This window comes from Nannospalax galili, unplaced genomic scaffold (assembly GCF_000622305.1).
Source record: "Nannospalax galili isolate Female #2095 unplaced genomic scaffold, S.galili_v1.0 scaffold44, whole genome shotgun sequence".
In the NCBI taxonomy this organism is placed as follows: domain Eukaryota; kingdom Metazoa; phylum Chordata; class Mammalia; order Rodentia; family Spalacidae; genus Nannospalax; species Nannospalax galili.
In genome coordinates, this window is record NW_008355789.1 from 5,772,002 (window position 1) to 5,785,328 (window position 13,327).

The 13,327-nt window shown below is 40.3% G+C and overlaps 1 protein-coding gene across 7 annotated transcripts in view; it reads right to left on the reverse strand.

Moving 5' to 3' along the window:
• Btbd10 (BTB domain containing 10) overlaps positions 1–9,015 on the reverse strand; it is a 57,301-nt gene extending 48,286 nt beyond the window's left edge. For 4 of the 7 annotated variants that reach the window (XM_008853511.2, XM_008853509.2, XM_029556334.1 and 1 more), the window contains exon 1: positions 8,843–9,015. The gene's annotated coding sequence lies outside the window, so the exon portion shown is untranslated. Of the gene's footprint in view, positions 1–4,578; positions 4,642–8,842 lie in introns of all 7 variants that reach the window. The other 3 variants (XM_008853508.2, XM_029556333.1, XM_008853506.2) reach the window with 1 other exon arrangement.
• Positions 9,016–13,327: the final 4,312 nt, after the last annotated feature.

Consider the following 13,327-nt stretch of genomic DNA (forward strand, 5'->3'; position numbering starts at 1 on the left):
GATCTTAGCATCCATATAACAAGCCAGGCTCCAGCTCAGAGGGATATGATGGCCTCTTCTGTCCTCCAGATGCACACATGTACATACGTGTGTGTGCATACACTCAAGACATATATATGCACACATATAATTCTAAAAAACAAAACAAAATACCTTTCAAGTCAAAGTGTAAGAAACAAGAACCTACAACCAGCCACAGTCACCATACGCTAACATTTTAAAGACACTGAAGATTTTAAGAATTAGAATAAAGATGACAGACTAGTTTTCAAAAAGCATGAAATTAAATCATATAAACATTTAAACTATAAAAGATAGGTGATAAACTTAACAACTTTATAATATAAAATAAAGAATTAAAGTCTTGGGGGCTGGAGAGATGGCTCAGCGGTTTAAAAGCACTGACGGCTCTTGCAGAGGACCCGGGTTCGATTCCCAGCACCCACATGGCGGCTACGAACTGTCCTTAACTCCAGTTCCAGGGGAATCCGAAACCCTCTTCTGACCTCCGCTGTACTGCACGACAGAGGTGCACTCACATACATGCAGGCTATACACTCATACACATAAAATAAAAATAATAATAAAATAAATAAATAAATAAATAATTAAAGTCTTAAACGTACTATATTTTACAAAAAAGAAAACAAAATGCCCAAAACTAGGGAAGAGAAGAAATATTTCACGTCACTCATGATACAAAAGAAACCACAATTATTTGTAAATCAGCTGTTTAACCCATCAAAGGTTTGTTTGAATGATAACCAATGATGGCTGAAGTACTAGGAAAACGGGTGTTCAAGTTTGTGGATAAACTCTATATAAGATACAGAGTAATGCGCTGCAGAGATGGCTCAGCGAAGAACACTGGCTGTTCTTGCAGAAGACCCGGGTTTGAATCCCAACACTCACATGGCAGCTAACAACTGTCCATAACTCCAGTCCCAGGGGATCCGACAGTTCCTTCTGTCCTCCCGTGGGCATTGCAAGACACAGGTGCACTTACCTACATCAGGCAATACACACATACACATAAAAATAATAAAATATTTTTTTAAAAAAGATATAGAGTATCATGTATTTTTAACAAAGTAACTCTTGAAAAATGTATTTCTAAGAAAGAAATTTGTTTGTCAAAGCTTTTATGGCAGAAGGGATGGGAGAAATTAAATTTCCCAAGGAAACAAATTAAAACAACATAGGGCAGTCTCACAGTGTTAAAAATATGAAAAGAGAAGTTTCTAATAAATTCTTAAAAATAGCTTACATGATTGCTATCATAACAAAATGCTAATTTTTAAACCTAGTTATGCCTATATTATTTTAATTTCCTTTTAATTTCGCATATAGAAAAATGACAGAATGGTTCCAATTTTGAGTGTGCGTAGTGTATGTGGATGCTAGCATGTATTTCTAACTAGTAACAAGCATCATTGAGGCACAGAATTATGTACTATTTTCTCTTTTGCCCTTTGCTAAATGTCTCAAAGGGTATGTCATACACATTACTTTTAAAATCAGAAACTACACCAAAGAAATCTACTTTCAACATTCTTATAAAACAACTTCAAAAATTAACAACTTTAAAAGTAGTTTGAGCACTATGGTTTTAGGGTCCTAGTCACTAATAATTATTAAAGGCGAAACTAGCAATTTGGTGAATTCGACAAAAAGAAAACAAGAGTGCCTCACCAAGTTAACTATCCTTTGGGAAGTTACAGACTTCTGTAAAAAGCTCTAACTGGGGTTAGAAATGTAGCTGACTGGTGGAGCACTTGCCTAGCATGCCAAAGCCCAAGACCCTTGGTTTGATCCCCAGTACTGAGGAAACACACACACAACCTCTTAGTGATCCAATGTAAAGTTAAAAGTAGATGGCATCACTTGATTTCTAGATATTAAAAAAATCAAATTCAAGCCCATACTCTATAAAACAAACTACCCTGAATGAAATAATTCCTTTAAAATGTCAGCACTTTGTATGCACATCCAAAAATTGAGAAAATCATAAAAAAATTGTACCTGTAATTCTTTCTTAGGTAAATGAGCTTTAAAACTTATTTTTAGAGCCAGCGAGATGACTCAGTTGGGTAAAGTTACTTGCAGTGCACACTTAGGAACCAGAGTTCCATCCCTAGAGCCCACATAATGGTAGAAAAAGAGGACTGACTCCACAAAACTGTCCTCTGAGCTCCACATGTACGCCACATTATGTATACCCACACCCCTCACACACACCTCTCCACACACACACTTCCACACATGATAATATATTTTTAAAAAATTACTTTTAAGTTTTCATTTAATATAGTTCCCAAACAGGAAACCCAGGTTAATGTTCTACTCACTGTAAGAAGTAACAATAACAATCAAAGATCTTAAAGTGAAAGAATTCAAATAAATAATGTTTTCTAGAAGCAGATGCAGAGAACACTATTCCAAGGGATGATTTTCAAAATGATCAGACCATCCACATACATTCTTTGTCTCTCCTTTCTTCCTCTGCTTCTCTCTCTGTTTCTCTCTTCCTTTTTCTATCCAGCGCTCAAATTATACAGAATACCAAAAACTAGACAATGGACACCAACATGAAGAAAAAGCACTTCCTACTGCTGCTCAGTGTTCACAAGAACGAAGAAAAACCTTTGCAATTTTCAGTGAAAGAATCATACTGCCAAAGGCTATAAATACAAATCTGAACTTGTCCTCTCCATATGAGACAGCAAATACACATATAAAGTAACTGATGGCTGTGTCTCAGGAGCATAGGGTAGACAAGCGGGGGGAATGAGCGATGATGCCTGTATGCTATCCTCAGCATAAGCAAAAAACCCAAAGTGCTAACAATTTATGTTAATACATCATTAATCTTTACACTACTTTTAAAACTACTCATTTCATCCTCAAATCCCTATCAGTTATATTCTATACACTTTTTTTTTCCTGTGGGGAAATAAATTATCACAGAGATTAAGTAATATTCATGTCAAAAAGCTAACGATGAACTTTAAACTCAAATTTAAACAATCCAAGTACCTCATTTCAAGAAAAGTTTGATAACAATTTTAAATGACTTGAGAAAAGTATTATTCAGTTTCTAATAAAGCAGTACTTTAATCAGCAATTCACCATGACAAACTTTCATCTCACTCCCAGCCAAATACTAAATTTTAATTTCGGTTTAAAATCAAAATACCGATATCATTTCTTTCAAACACAAAGATGAAAATTAGTAGCTGATTCTCTCTATTCTCATTTTCAACACACACAACATGGCCAATTGAAGATCCTGTAGACTCTGTCATTATTCCCGAACAACAGAGCAGAGCAACTGTTTGCACAGCATTTACACTGTATTAAGTATTAAATTATCTCACAATGATGTACAGTGTGTGAAGGACTTACTGTGTGTAGGTTCTATTCAAGTATTACTCCATTCTATGAAGAACTTGAGCATCTAAGGATTTTGTGTTCATGGGGGGTGGTCAGCACTGATCCTCCCTGGATACCAAGGGATAGACCAGGCTGGCCTTGAACACACAGAGATCCGCCTGCCTCTGCCTCCCCAGTGCTGGGATTAAAAGCGTGCACCAGGCCCAGCCCCATATTATATTTTTAAACAGAATAAATTAAAATATTAACATGGTAAAGAAAAATGCTTTTATTTGCAAAGATACCTTACCATTGTCAGACATCTGCAGCATAAGGTTGCATATTTAAAATAAACTCTTTCCTCATGTTCTATTTTGAATACAGTTTAAGTATCCATAATCCAAAATGCTTAGGACTAAAAATGTTTCAGATTTTGGAGTTTTTCAGATTTTAGAACATGATCACAGACTCTACCTGTTCTAATCCAAAAATCTAAAATTCAAACTGCTCCAGAGAGGTACTTGGCTCACTGTATTCCCACTGTACTTTATTAACCTCTTGATTTTTCCTTACACAGCATCTCTGAATTCTAATTGTTCACCTTCTACCTCTAAGCTCTACATTGCTACCCTCTTAGCAAGGGAGGTATGAGCTTCAAAGACTTCCCCCTCCAAGTAAACCAGAGGAGGCTGTATTATGGGAAATGCAACATTAGCTTGAATCTTACAAATATTCTATTAAAGACAGATAAATTCTAATACATGTTGCATATCCCTTATCTGAAATGCATAAATGCATAAGTCAAAATGTGTTTCAAATTGTGGATTAAAAAAAATTTAGAGTATTTGTTTATACACAATAAGTTTTTATGGAATGGGACCCTAAACGAAACACAGTATTTACTTGTTTCAGCAACACCCTATATACATAGTCTGAAGGTTATTTTACACAATATATAATATTTAAATCATTTCACACATGAAATAAACCATTAAATTTGTGATATCAAGTGAATTCTCAAAATTCAGATTTTAAAATTTGGGATGCTCAATTTATAATTTAACTTTCTCTCCCAAAACACCTATCACTACCATAATTTTACTTCAGAACCAACAAAGAAACAAAATAAAGGAGTCAGACAGATGAAGATAAAAATATAACCGAAGCAAAAAGTTTATTTATCACTTCAATGTAAACGAAACTCACCCAGTTAGAAATGCAGGTGTTCCATTTCCTTCTCTCTTAGAAGTCCAGCCTGCTCAGATAAACCTACCATACAGATGAACAGAAAACACACATCCTAAGAATCTGCGTTCCCAAAACAGAAGCAAAGGCCTGAGAAAAGCATGCTCAACCCCTTCTCCTAATCCTCATTTGAGAAATCACTCAGAGGGTGAATGCAGGGAAGTAGAGAGCTACTTGCAAGACAGCATTTCCTACTTTACGAGTCACCATAGAAACAAGGAGAAAAATGATGATCTGTCCCCCACTGGCAAACATAATCTAAACAAATATAAAACAAATCTCTAAAACAAAAATTCTTAAAACTCTCAAACAGAAGCACTTTGTGAACATAATACATAACTCCCCTTTCATCTCCTGATTCAGAGAGAAGCAGGGACTGGATGAAGAGATACTAGCCTAGCTGAATCAGAGAAGACGGGGCTAAAGACAGTCAAGTCTGTAAACCCCAAAACAGTCCTCAGTAAAAGGCAATTTTCTTGTGTTATGACAAACTTAGTTGTAAATGTCAGCCGTATTTGTGTACCTGCACAGTAAGACAAGGCGAGTATTTAACCACTCCATCTTCCTTTTAAAACTCTGTTCGTCACTTGGCTTTTTCTCAACGCCTTATCTATAGATGAAGACCCCCTATATGTATGCCTAGAGTCCACCTCTCGGACTTAGGTTTGACCTAGAAAACTCCCATTCTTCATAGCCCAACAAAGCATGAGTCCGATTGTGTGATTAAAGTACTTCCCACAAATGGATAAACAAATTTCAACCCACAAGGTTCAATTCCACGAGTGTCATTACCACACTTCATATAAGGCACAGTTTAATCAAAGCAGGCATTTTTTTTACAAGAAAAAATAAAGCAATGGACAATGTAAAGAGGCACAAGAGTGCCTGCTTCAAACCCACCTTCCTCATGCCATCGCCAAGTTTCTCCCTCTCCCCATGTGTCAGAGGGCCAATATTTCTTTCAATAAAGATCAATGCCCAGGGACACAATGCAGTACGGTACAGCAAATAAGCATTAAAATCCTGAAATGGACTGGAGAAGGTCTCCTGGATTTAATTTTACATATTTGGTAAAAGTGTAATAAAGACCTTCTAAATAAACCAATTTGCTTTAAGATACTTATAAATGAACTTGGTTCAGAACTCTGAATTATTAAGCTATAAACACTGAGAAGTTTTTCATTCACTATTCCCACAGTGAACATGGTAATATAGTGAGCGGTCTCCTCTTATATGTAGGGTATATATTCCACACCAGAGGATACCTGAAATTGTGACTAGCACCAAATGAACCCCAGATATTCTGTATGTTTCCCTATGGTAAAGTTTAACTTAGTAGTTAAGTACAGTAACAACAATAATTAACAATAAAATAGAATAATTATAACAAACTACTGTAGTATAAGTTATGTGAATACAGTCTTAAAATGCACATCTAGCAACCTTGTCATATAAGTTCTCTTTCTTTCCTTCTGAAGTTCAGAACTTTTACTTTTTTATCCTGGAGGAAGAAGCACTCTATGGCTTCTTTTTGATGTATCTTTATTCATAACGTCACTACTTTTGCACTGCCTGCCATCATTAAGCAAAATAAAGATTCTTGAATACACTGCGATGCCACTACAGTCAATCTGATAACTAAGAAGGCTACTGAAGTTACAAATGGATGGGTAGCACACACAGTAGGACAAAGGGATAACTTATGTTCCAGGAAGGATGGTGGGAAATATAAGACTTCATCATGGTACTCAGAACAGCATTCAATTTAGAACATATATTATTTTTGGGATTTTCTAGTTAGCTTTTTTTTGGGGGGGGGTCTTTTCAAGACAGGGTCTCCCTGTAGCCCCAGGTGGCCTGGAACTCACTATGTAGACCAGGCTGGCCTTGAACTCACAGAGAGCGCCACCATGCCCGGCAGCATTTTCAAAACAAAGGTTGGCTACAGGTAAGAAACCACAGAAAGTGAAAGCGAGGACAAGGAAAGACTACTGTAGAAATACCAATTTAATTTGTATTTAAAGGATACTAAATGTATCTACTGGTTTCAATTAGATTTTACAATTTCCCCAACTCCTTCAAAGGTTTAAAATTCCAAACTAATTGGCATAGTTGCTTTAAATCTCTTTGCTTCTAGTTATAAAACTAATTCTGACTTACAACACAGCTCCTAAAACATAGCTCTAATATAATTTCATAGCAGAGATCAAAATATAACTATAAACAGGTATAGGTCTGGATGGGCCACATGAAACTTTTTTTTAACTTGTCAATATTTCCAAAAATCAGGAGGTTGCACGTAAAAAATACAGATTTCTTGTATTCTCTTGAGAGGACTGAAAACTGATCCTATGTTCATATATACAACTAATCAGGTAGAATCGATGCATGCCTCTTAGAAATGCATAAGCTCTCTAGTGCATTTCATGTGTTCATTATCTGTCTAGTGTCTAAAGGCATGTGAATGCTACCCATGCCCTCTTCGAAAGACCCGTATTTTCCAGATCACTTGTCCACTTCATTAAACCATTTAAATGTAAAAGGTCACAAAGCAAACCACAGTTGTTTGCAAATTCAGCTAACAGTAACAACAACAACAAAAATTCACAAGTCTTTGAAGAAAAGGATGAAAAAATTCAGAGTAGAAGGAAGGTAAAATACAGGAGGTAAAATGCCCAGCCCAAGGTCTGGGGAGTGTGAACAAAGGCACAATTCAAAAACACTGTTCAAACATTAAAACTTCAACTTTTCTGAACATTGTTCTCTGAGCCCTTACCACACTCCATGTTTCTGAATCTCCCATCTTTCTATGTATAAGAATAAAAGTTAAATAATAAATTCTGAGAAATGTTAGAAAAACTTATGAAACATAAATTTCAAAAATAACACTTCTCAAAAACTTTTTTTTAAACTAGTCTAAACCTGCCATTAAATCATTTCCCACATTATTTTCCAATGCTTTCTCCTCCATATTCAAACGTCAAGTACAGACCTTGGATTCAAGGCTCAGTGTTCAGCTCCGGGTGGGATCTCCAGTACAGAAACCCTTTTGGCCGGTTTTCAAATGTTTTATTCTATCTTTCATTCCAATTTATACAGTCTCTTTCACTCAAAATTTATCCCTAAACCCCTCTCCAAAAGCTTTGATGGGGGCTGGAGAGATGGCTCTGCAGTTAAGAGCACTGGCTGTTCTTGCAGAAGACCCGGTTCAGTTCCCAGCACCCACATGGCCTCAACCACACATAACTCCAGATCCAGGGGATCGGATGCCCTCTTCTGGCCTCCATGAGCACTGCTTGCACATGGTGCATTTACATGCATGCGCACAAAACACTTCACACAAAATAAAAATAATAAAACATTTTAAAAGTTTTGACCAAATTTGGCTAGCGGAGGTAGAACAGGAGAAGCCAGGGAAGAACAGAAAGAAATCTAATTGTCCAATAAGATAATACAGTGTTCTCCTTCATTCACAGTTAATTTAAATAAAAAGCATGAACATTCTTAAAGATAGACGGAAGCTATGAAATAATTTGCATACTAAGTACACAAAATGGCAAACTTTTTAGCTCGTCTTGGGCAGCTGCTTGGTGACTTTTCGTCATGGACTCAAAACACCAAAAAGAAATCGGAATTCTACTAGGACGAGGACTCAAAAAATATGAAAAAGAGAAAAGAGAAATCGGAGATCCCGTTAGGGGCAAGGTTGGGTGAGGCGAACAGATTGCTAAAGGAAACCTCGGCCCCTCAACTCCATCCCCAAAGACAAAGGTGTGCCGGCGGACTCGTGTCTGAGAGCGAAACAAATCTGAACCTCTTCTGGTCAAGTTTTGGGAAAACAAAGCTTTACCATTGGTGGCACGGTGACAGGACACAACCACGCCGCACCTGGCGGGGAATCGCCTCCTCCACCCCGGGGAGACACCCCGGCACCTGGTCCCCAAGAGCAGCCTCACTCCCCGCCCTATTGTGTTCCGCCCGCCCCGGGATGACAGGAAAGGGGCGGGGCACGGGGCTCCCCGGCCCGCCGAGGTGGGAGCGGAGGTCCGAGGACTCCCTCTTCCACCCAACCCCGGGACGGCCTGGGGACCCCTGACCGGGAGGCGGCCCCCCTCGGCCGGCCGGATACCCGCGCCCGGAGCGCCACCCACGCTGCCCGCGGCCGCCCGGCCCCGGCAGCCAGCCTCGCCCTCCGCCCCTCGGAGCGGCCCAGCCCGCGTCCAACCTGCCGTCCCCTCAGCCGTCCACTGAGGAGCGAAAGGCCAGGAGGCCGCCGCTCCGCTTTCCTCCTCAACGCGCTCTGACCAGTCGGTGCTGGCGGGGAGGCAACAGCTCCTCCGGCAGCGCCTACCACAGCCGCCCCGGCAGGTTGCAGGCCGGCGGCTCGGCTTCTTCTCGCGAGGCTTCGCAATACGAAGGGAAGCGACCAGGCACGTTTTCGCGAGAACGACGACGCCCCGCCCACGGGGGCGGGTCGTCCACAGCCGAGTCTTAGGAGAATGTCAAGCCTTTGGCCTCACTTCCCACTAAACTTCTACCGCCGTTAGTCCCAGCCCGGTGTGTTCGTGGAGCAGCTTCGCGGAGTGGCATGAGCTGCTTGGGGACCGAAGTCCAGTGGTTGAGCATCACTGAACCAAGTGTGCCACGTGCAGGAGATGAAAACGAGAAAAAGACTGACACGCCGGGCGTCCTGACCCTCAGGGCAGCAGATAATCCCAGTATCACTGCTAAGGAGCGAGCTGCCAGGGCTGACCTGGGGAGTCTCTGCCTGCCTTGTTAGGAAATCTCCAGGCTCGCTGTCCAAGCCTGTAACCTCAGCATCAGCATCCGGGAGGCCGAGGCCAAAGGGTTGCTGAGAGGTCTGGGCATGCCTGAGCTAGACTGAAGGCTTCTCTCAAAAACAAAAGCCTTAGTCTCAGCAATCTGGAGGCAGAGGCAGGTGGATTCCTGAGTTCCAGCCTGGGCTATGGTAGTGAGTTCCAGGCCAGACAGAGCTACCTAGTGAGATCCTGTCTCATAAACAGAAAAGTAACAGGGGGCTGGGAGATGGCTCAGTGGTTAAGAACACTGGTTGTTCTTGCAGAAGACCTGGGTTCGAATCCTAGAACCCAAATGGCAGCTAACAACCGTCCATAACTCCAGTCCCAGGGGATGGGATAGACTCTTCTGACCTCCCAGGGCATTGCACAATATCGGTGCACTTACCTACATGCAGGCAATACACGCATACACATAAAATTAAAAAAATTTTTTTAAAAAGGAAAAATAACAGAACCTACACTAGGAAATAACATTTGAGCTGAATCTTAATGATGAGTAACAAGTTCCCCAGTTTGGAGAAGTGAGGGAAGGGCCTGGCAAAGGAAGAGGACCGTGAGTAATTTGATAGAAAAACCTAATCACTGTGGAGTTCAGAAGAAAATTCCTTGGCTGTCGTCTGTGATGCCAAGTGTTTTCCAAACCAACGTGTTGCGCTAAGGAAATTAGCAGTCGAGATGGACAATTACAGGATAGTGGGCATGCATTCCTCCTAAAAGGCCTTAAATGTCAGAGGCTAAAGAAAACAAAGGGTATCTTAGCATAGCAGGTTTTTATAGCCAGATTCTGCTATATTGGGAATTGTCACTCTTTGAAAAGGTCTTAAGTAGGGTATTCTGATGGGACTTGATACAAATAAAGTTCAGAGAAACCTCAAATCTCAACAACACAATCCTCACCAATCTTGATACATTATCCGGGTTTTGTCAGATATCTCAAATGAGGTAACTGTAGCACACGCAGAGTAGTGAGATCTGCCCAACAGGATTCATTTCCTTATGTCTTCTAAAGAAAGGCTCTGGTACTAAACTATGGAGATCTGCCAGTACCCGATGTAGACACATTATTATATTTAGACATACTGTAGCTCCATGTGGCTCACTGTGCTCTCTCAACAAATAAGGCCAGAACTTAACAGGACAACAGAAAGCCATTCTGATACTGTTGTGGCCCAATTAAGTATGGATTTAGTGTAATTTACACATTCTAGTATAAGTTCTAGGAATTTTCAGGGAAACAAGAATCATAACAGCAAAGATTTCAAGTGAAATACAGAAACTTTATTCCATGCTGGACTCAAACTACCTTATCCTATTTTGATGAAGCCTGGAGTTAAAGGTTTAATAAATTTCTTACTGTTTTTTTGCTTAAGAACAAAAGCTTTCAAACCCTAATTTGGTAACACCTATACATACAGGAGGTCAAAGATTTCAAGTGAAATACAGAAACTTTATTCCATGCTGGACTCAAACTACCTTATCCTATTTTGATGATTATGAGAACTAAAGGTTTAATAAATTTCTTACTGTTTTTTTTGCTTAAGAACAAAAGCTTTCAAACCCTAATTTGGTAACACCTATACATACAGGAGGTGATGCCATTGATTCAGTTAAACACAGCTTTGCTCAATACAATTCAGGGTCAAAACATCTGAAGTTTTCCTCACAGAATATGAGTATACGATGCTGTCAACCTAATACAGAAATAAAGAGAAATTCCTTTAGTTCTCATAAGTGAGCTATGTCTAACAGATGGACATTTGTGTTTTTCCACAATATCAGAGTTTATTGAATACAATTCACAAGTAGTCAGTTTTGTCAGCTTTAGGTCACCTAGAATTGGGGAAGAGGTGATGTGTGTGTATGTATTTGTGTGTTTTCAGGCTATAGAGGCCAGAAGTTGATATTTGGTCCTTCTCATTCTCCACCTTATTTTTTGAGACAGGCCGCTTCACTGACCCTGAAGCTCATCCGTTTGGCTAGGCTGGCTGGCCAGCAAGCTCCAGGTGTTCTCCTGTCTCTGCTCACCAGCGCTGGGATTGCAGACATGTTCTCCATGTCCAGCTTTGAACTGAGTGCTGGGGATCTGAACTTAGTTCTTCTTGCTTGTGTGGGAAGCACTTTACCAAATGAGCAATCTCCCCAGCCCTCAGTCCATGATTTCACTTGATACTCAAAGCCATTAACAAACACAGGATTTGAGGTATGAGGGTAGATGTGTGGGTGGGGTTCTTTTCTTTCTTCCTTTTTGAAACAGTCTCACAAACTTATAGACCAGGCTGGTCTAGAACGCAGTGTGTAACTGTCGACACAAAAGCATAACTCTCACCTCAAAGGAGAATAAAAAAAAGAGTTTATTCTGGAGCCAAATATGAGTGAATGACCATTGTAGGTGAATAGAAAAGGTATTAGCATAAGGAAACCAGTCACAGAGCCATTCGGGGGCCAGGCTGCCAAAGCACAGTTGGTTCTAGGCTCGAAGAGAATCTGCATTTTGTTAGCTCCTGTTATTACTCTGGCCCCTTCACACCCGTGGCTTGATAAATTGGTAGGTACTACTATACTCCTTTGTATAATCCAGGCAAGGGGGTTACAAAATTCCTTGGCCCATTGAGATTAAACTCACAAACCTCGTTTCTCTGATATAGTTTTTATGCATCCATGTGTCTATGTACCCGATTTAATTTTTGATAAAATTAAAAATTTAATTTTTTCACGGGCCTTACGATTTGTGCTGAACAGATACTGGCTGTTTTCTTGCACAAACAAGATTCAGAGTCATTTTGACTCAAAACTGAGCAAACTGTTGCTTCATAAAATGTAGGGCAAGGCACAGCCTGAAACCTCAGTCCTGTATAGTTTGGAGTAACAGGGCACACACAGATCTCCACAGCATGCTGAGTCAAGACAGTTTCAAGGCAATCTGGCAAATGAATGATAAACCACAGACTTAGAATATATCTCAATTTATTTTTAGGGTTTTTGTGGTGATGGTTGATTGGATTGGTTGGTTCTTTGTTTGAAGACAGGGTCTTACATAGCCTGGCTCATCTCCAACTCTCTGTAGCTAAGAGTGACCTTAAACTTCTGATCTTCTTGCCTCCATCCAACCCTGACCCCAATCTCATTGCCAAGATTACAGATCGTGCCAACCCACTCAGCTTTATGCAGTGCTAGAAAGCAAACTCAGGCCCTCGTGCGTGCTAGGCAAGCATTCTAATAACTGAAGTACATCCTATTTAAAATTTAAAACCTGGGCTTTGGGGCTCAGTGGCCTTGTGTTCAATGCCTAGCAACACACACACACACACACACACACCACACACCACATAAAGGATAAAGCCAGAGATGACCTTTTGTACACTGCCACCTCATGGCAGGAAGAGGAAAATCCCACAAATACAAAAGGAATTCTGTCCATAGTCAGCAAATACTTTGTACTTATTGATAAACCCCTATGTAAGAATACTGAGAGATAAAAACTGCACTAATAAAAATGAGAGGCATAAACTACAAAAGGTAAATGAATTAGGTTATGTGGGACAGTAATGGCTGTGGAGAGGTGAGAGGTTTGAACCATTACTTCTAAGGCTGGAGATTATCTCAATGTAGAGTGTCTGCATAGTATACACATAAATCTCAAAATAAGGCAGACAAGGGATGGGGAAGAAGACAGAAGGGCAACTTGCCAGGGGCTACAACACTGAAGAAAAGACCAGCAACCGTTAACTGCCAATGACTCCTGGGGAGGAGCGGAGCCTCATGAGCCCTTCCCCCATTCATGATCTAATATTGGCAGGTCCACCCTGTGCAAGTAACCACAGCTGCTCTGAGTTGGTGAGTGCAATGCCCTGGCAACTTTCCACAGCAGTCTTCCCCATCCTCCAGTACTT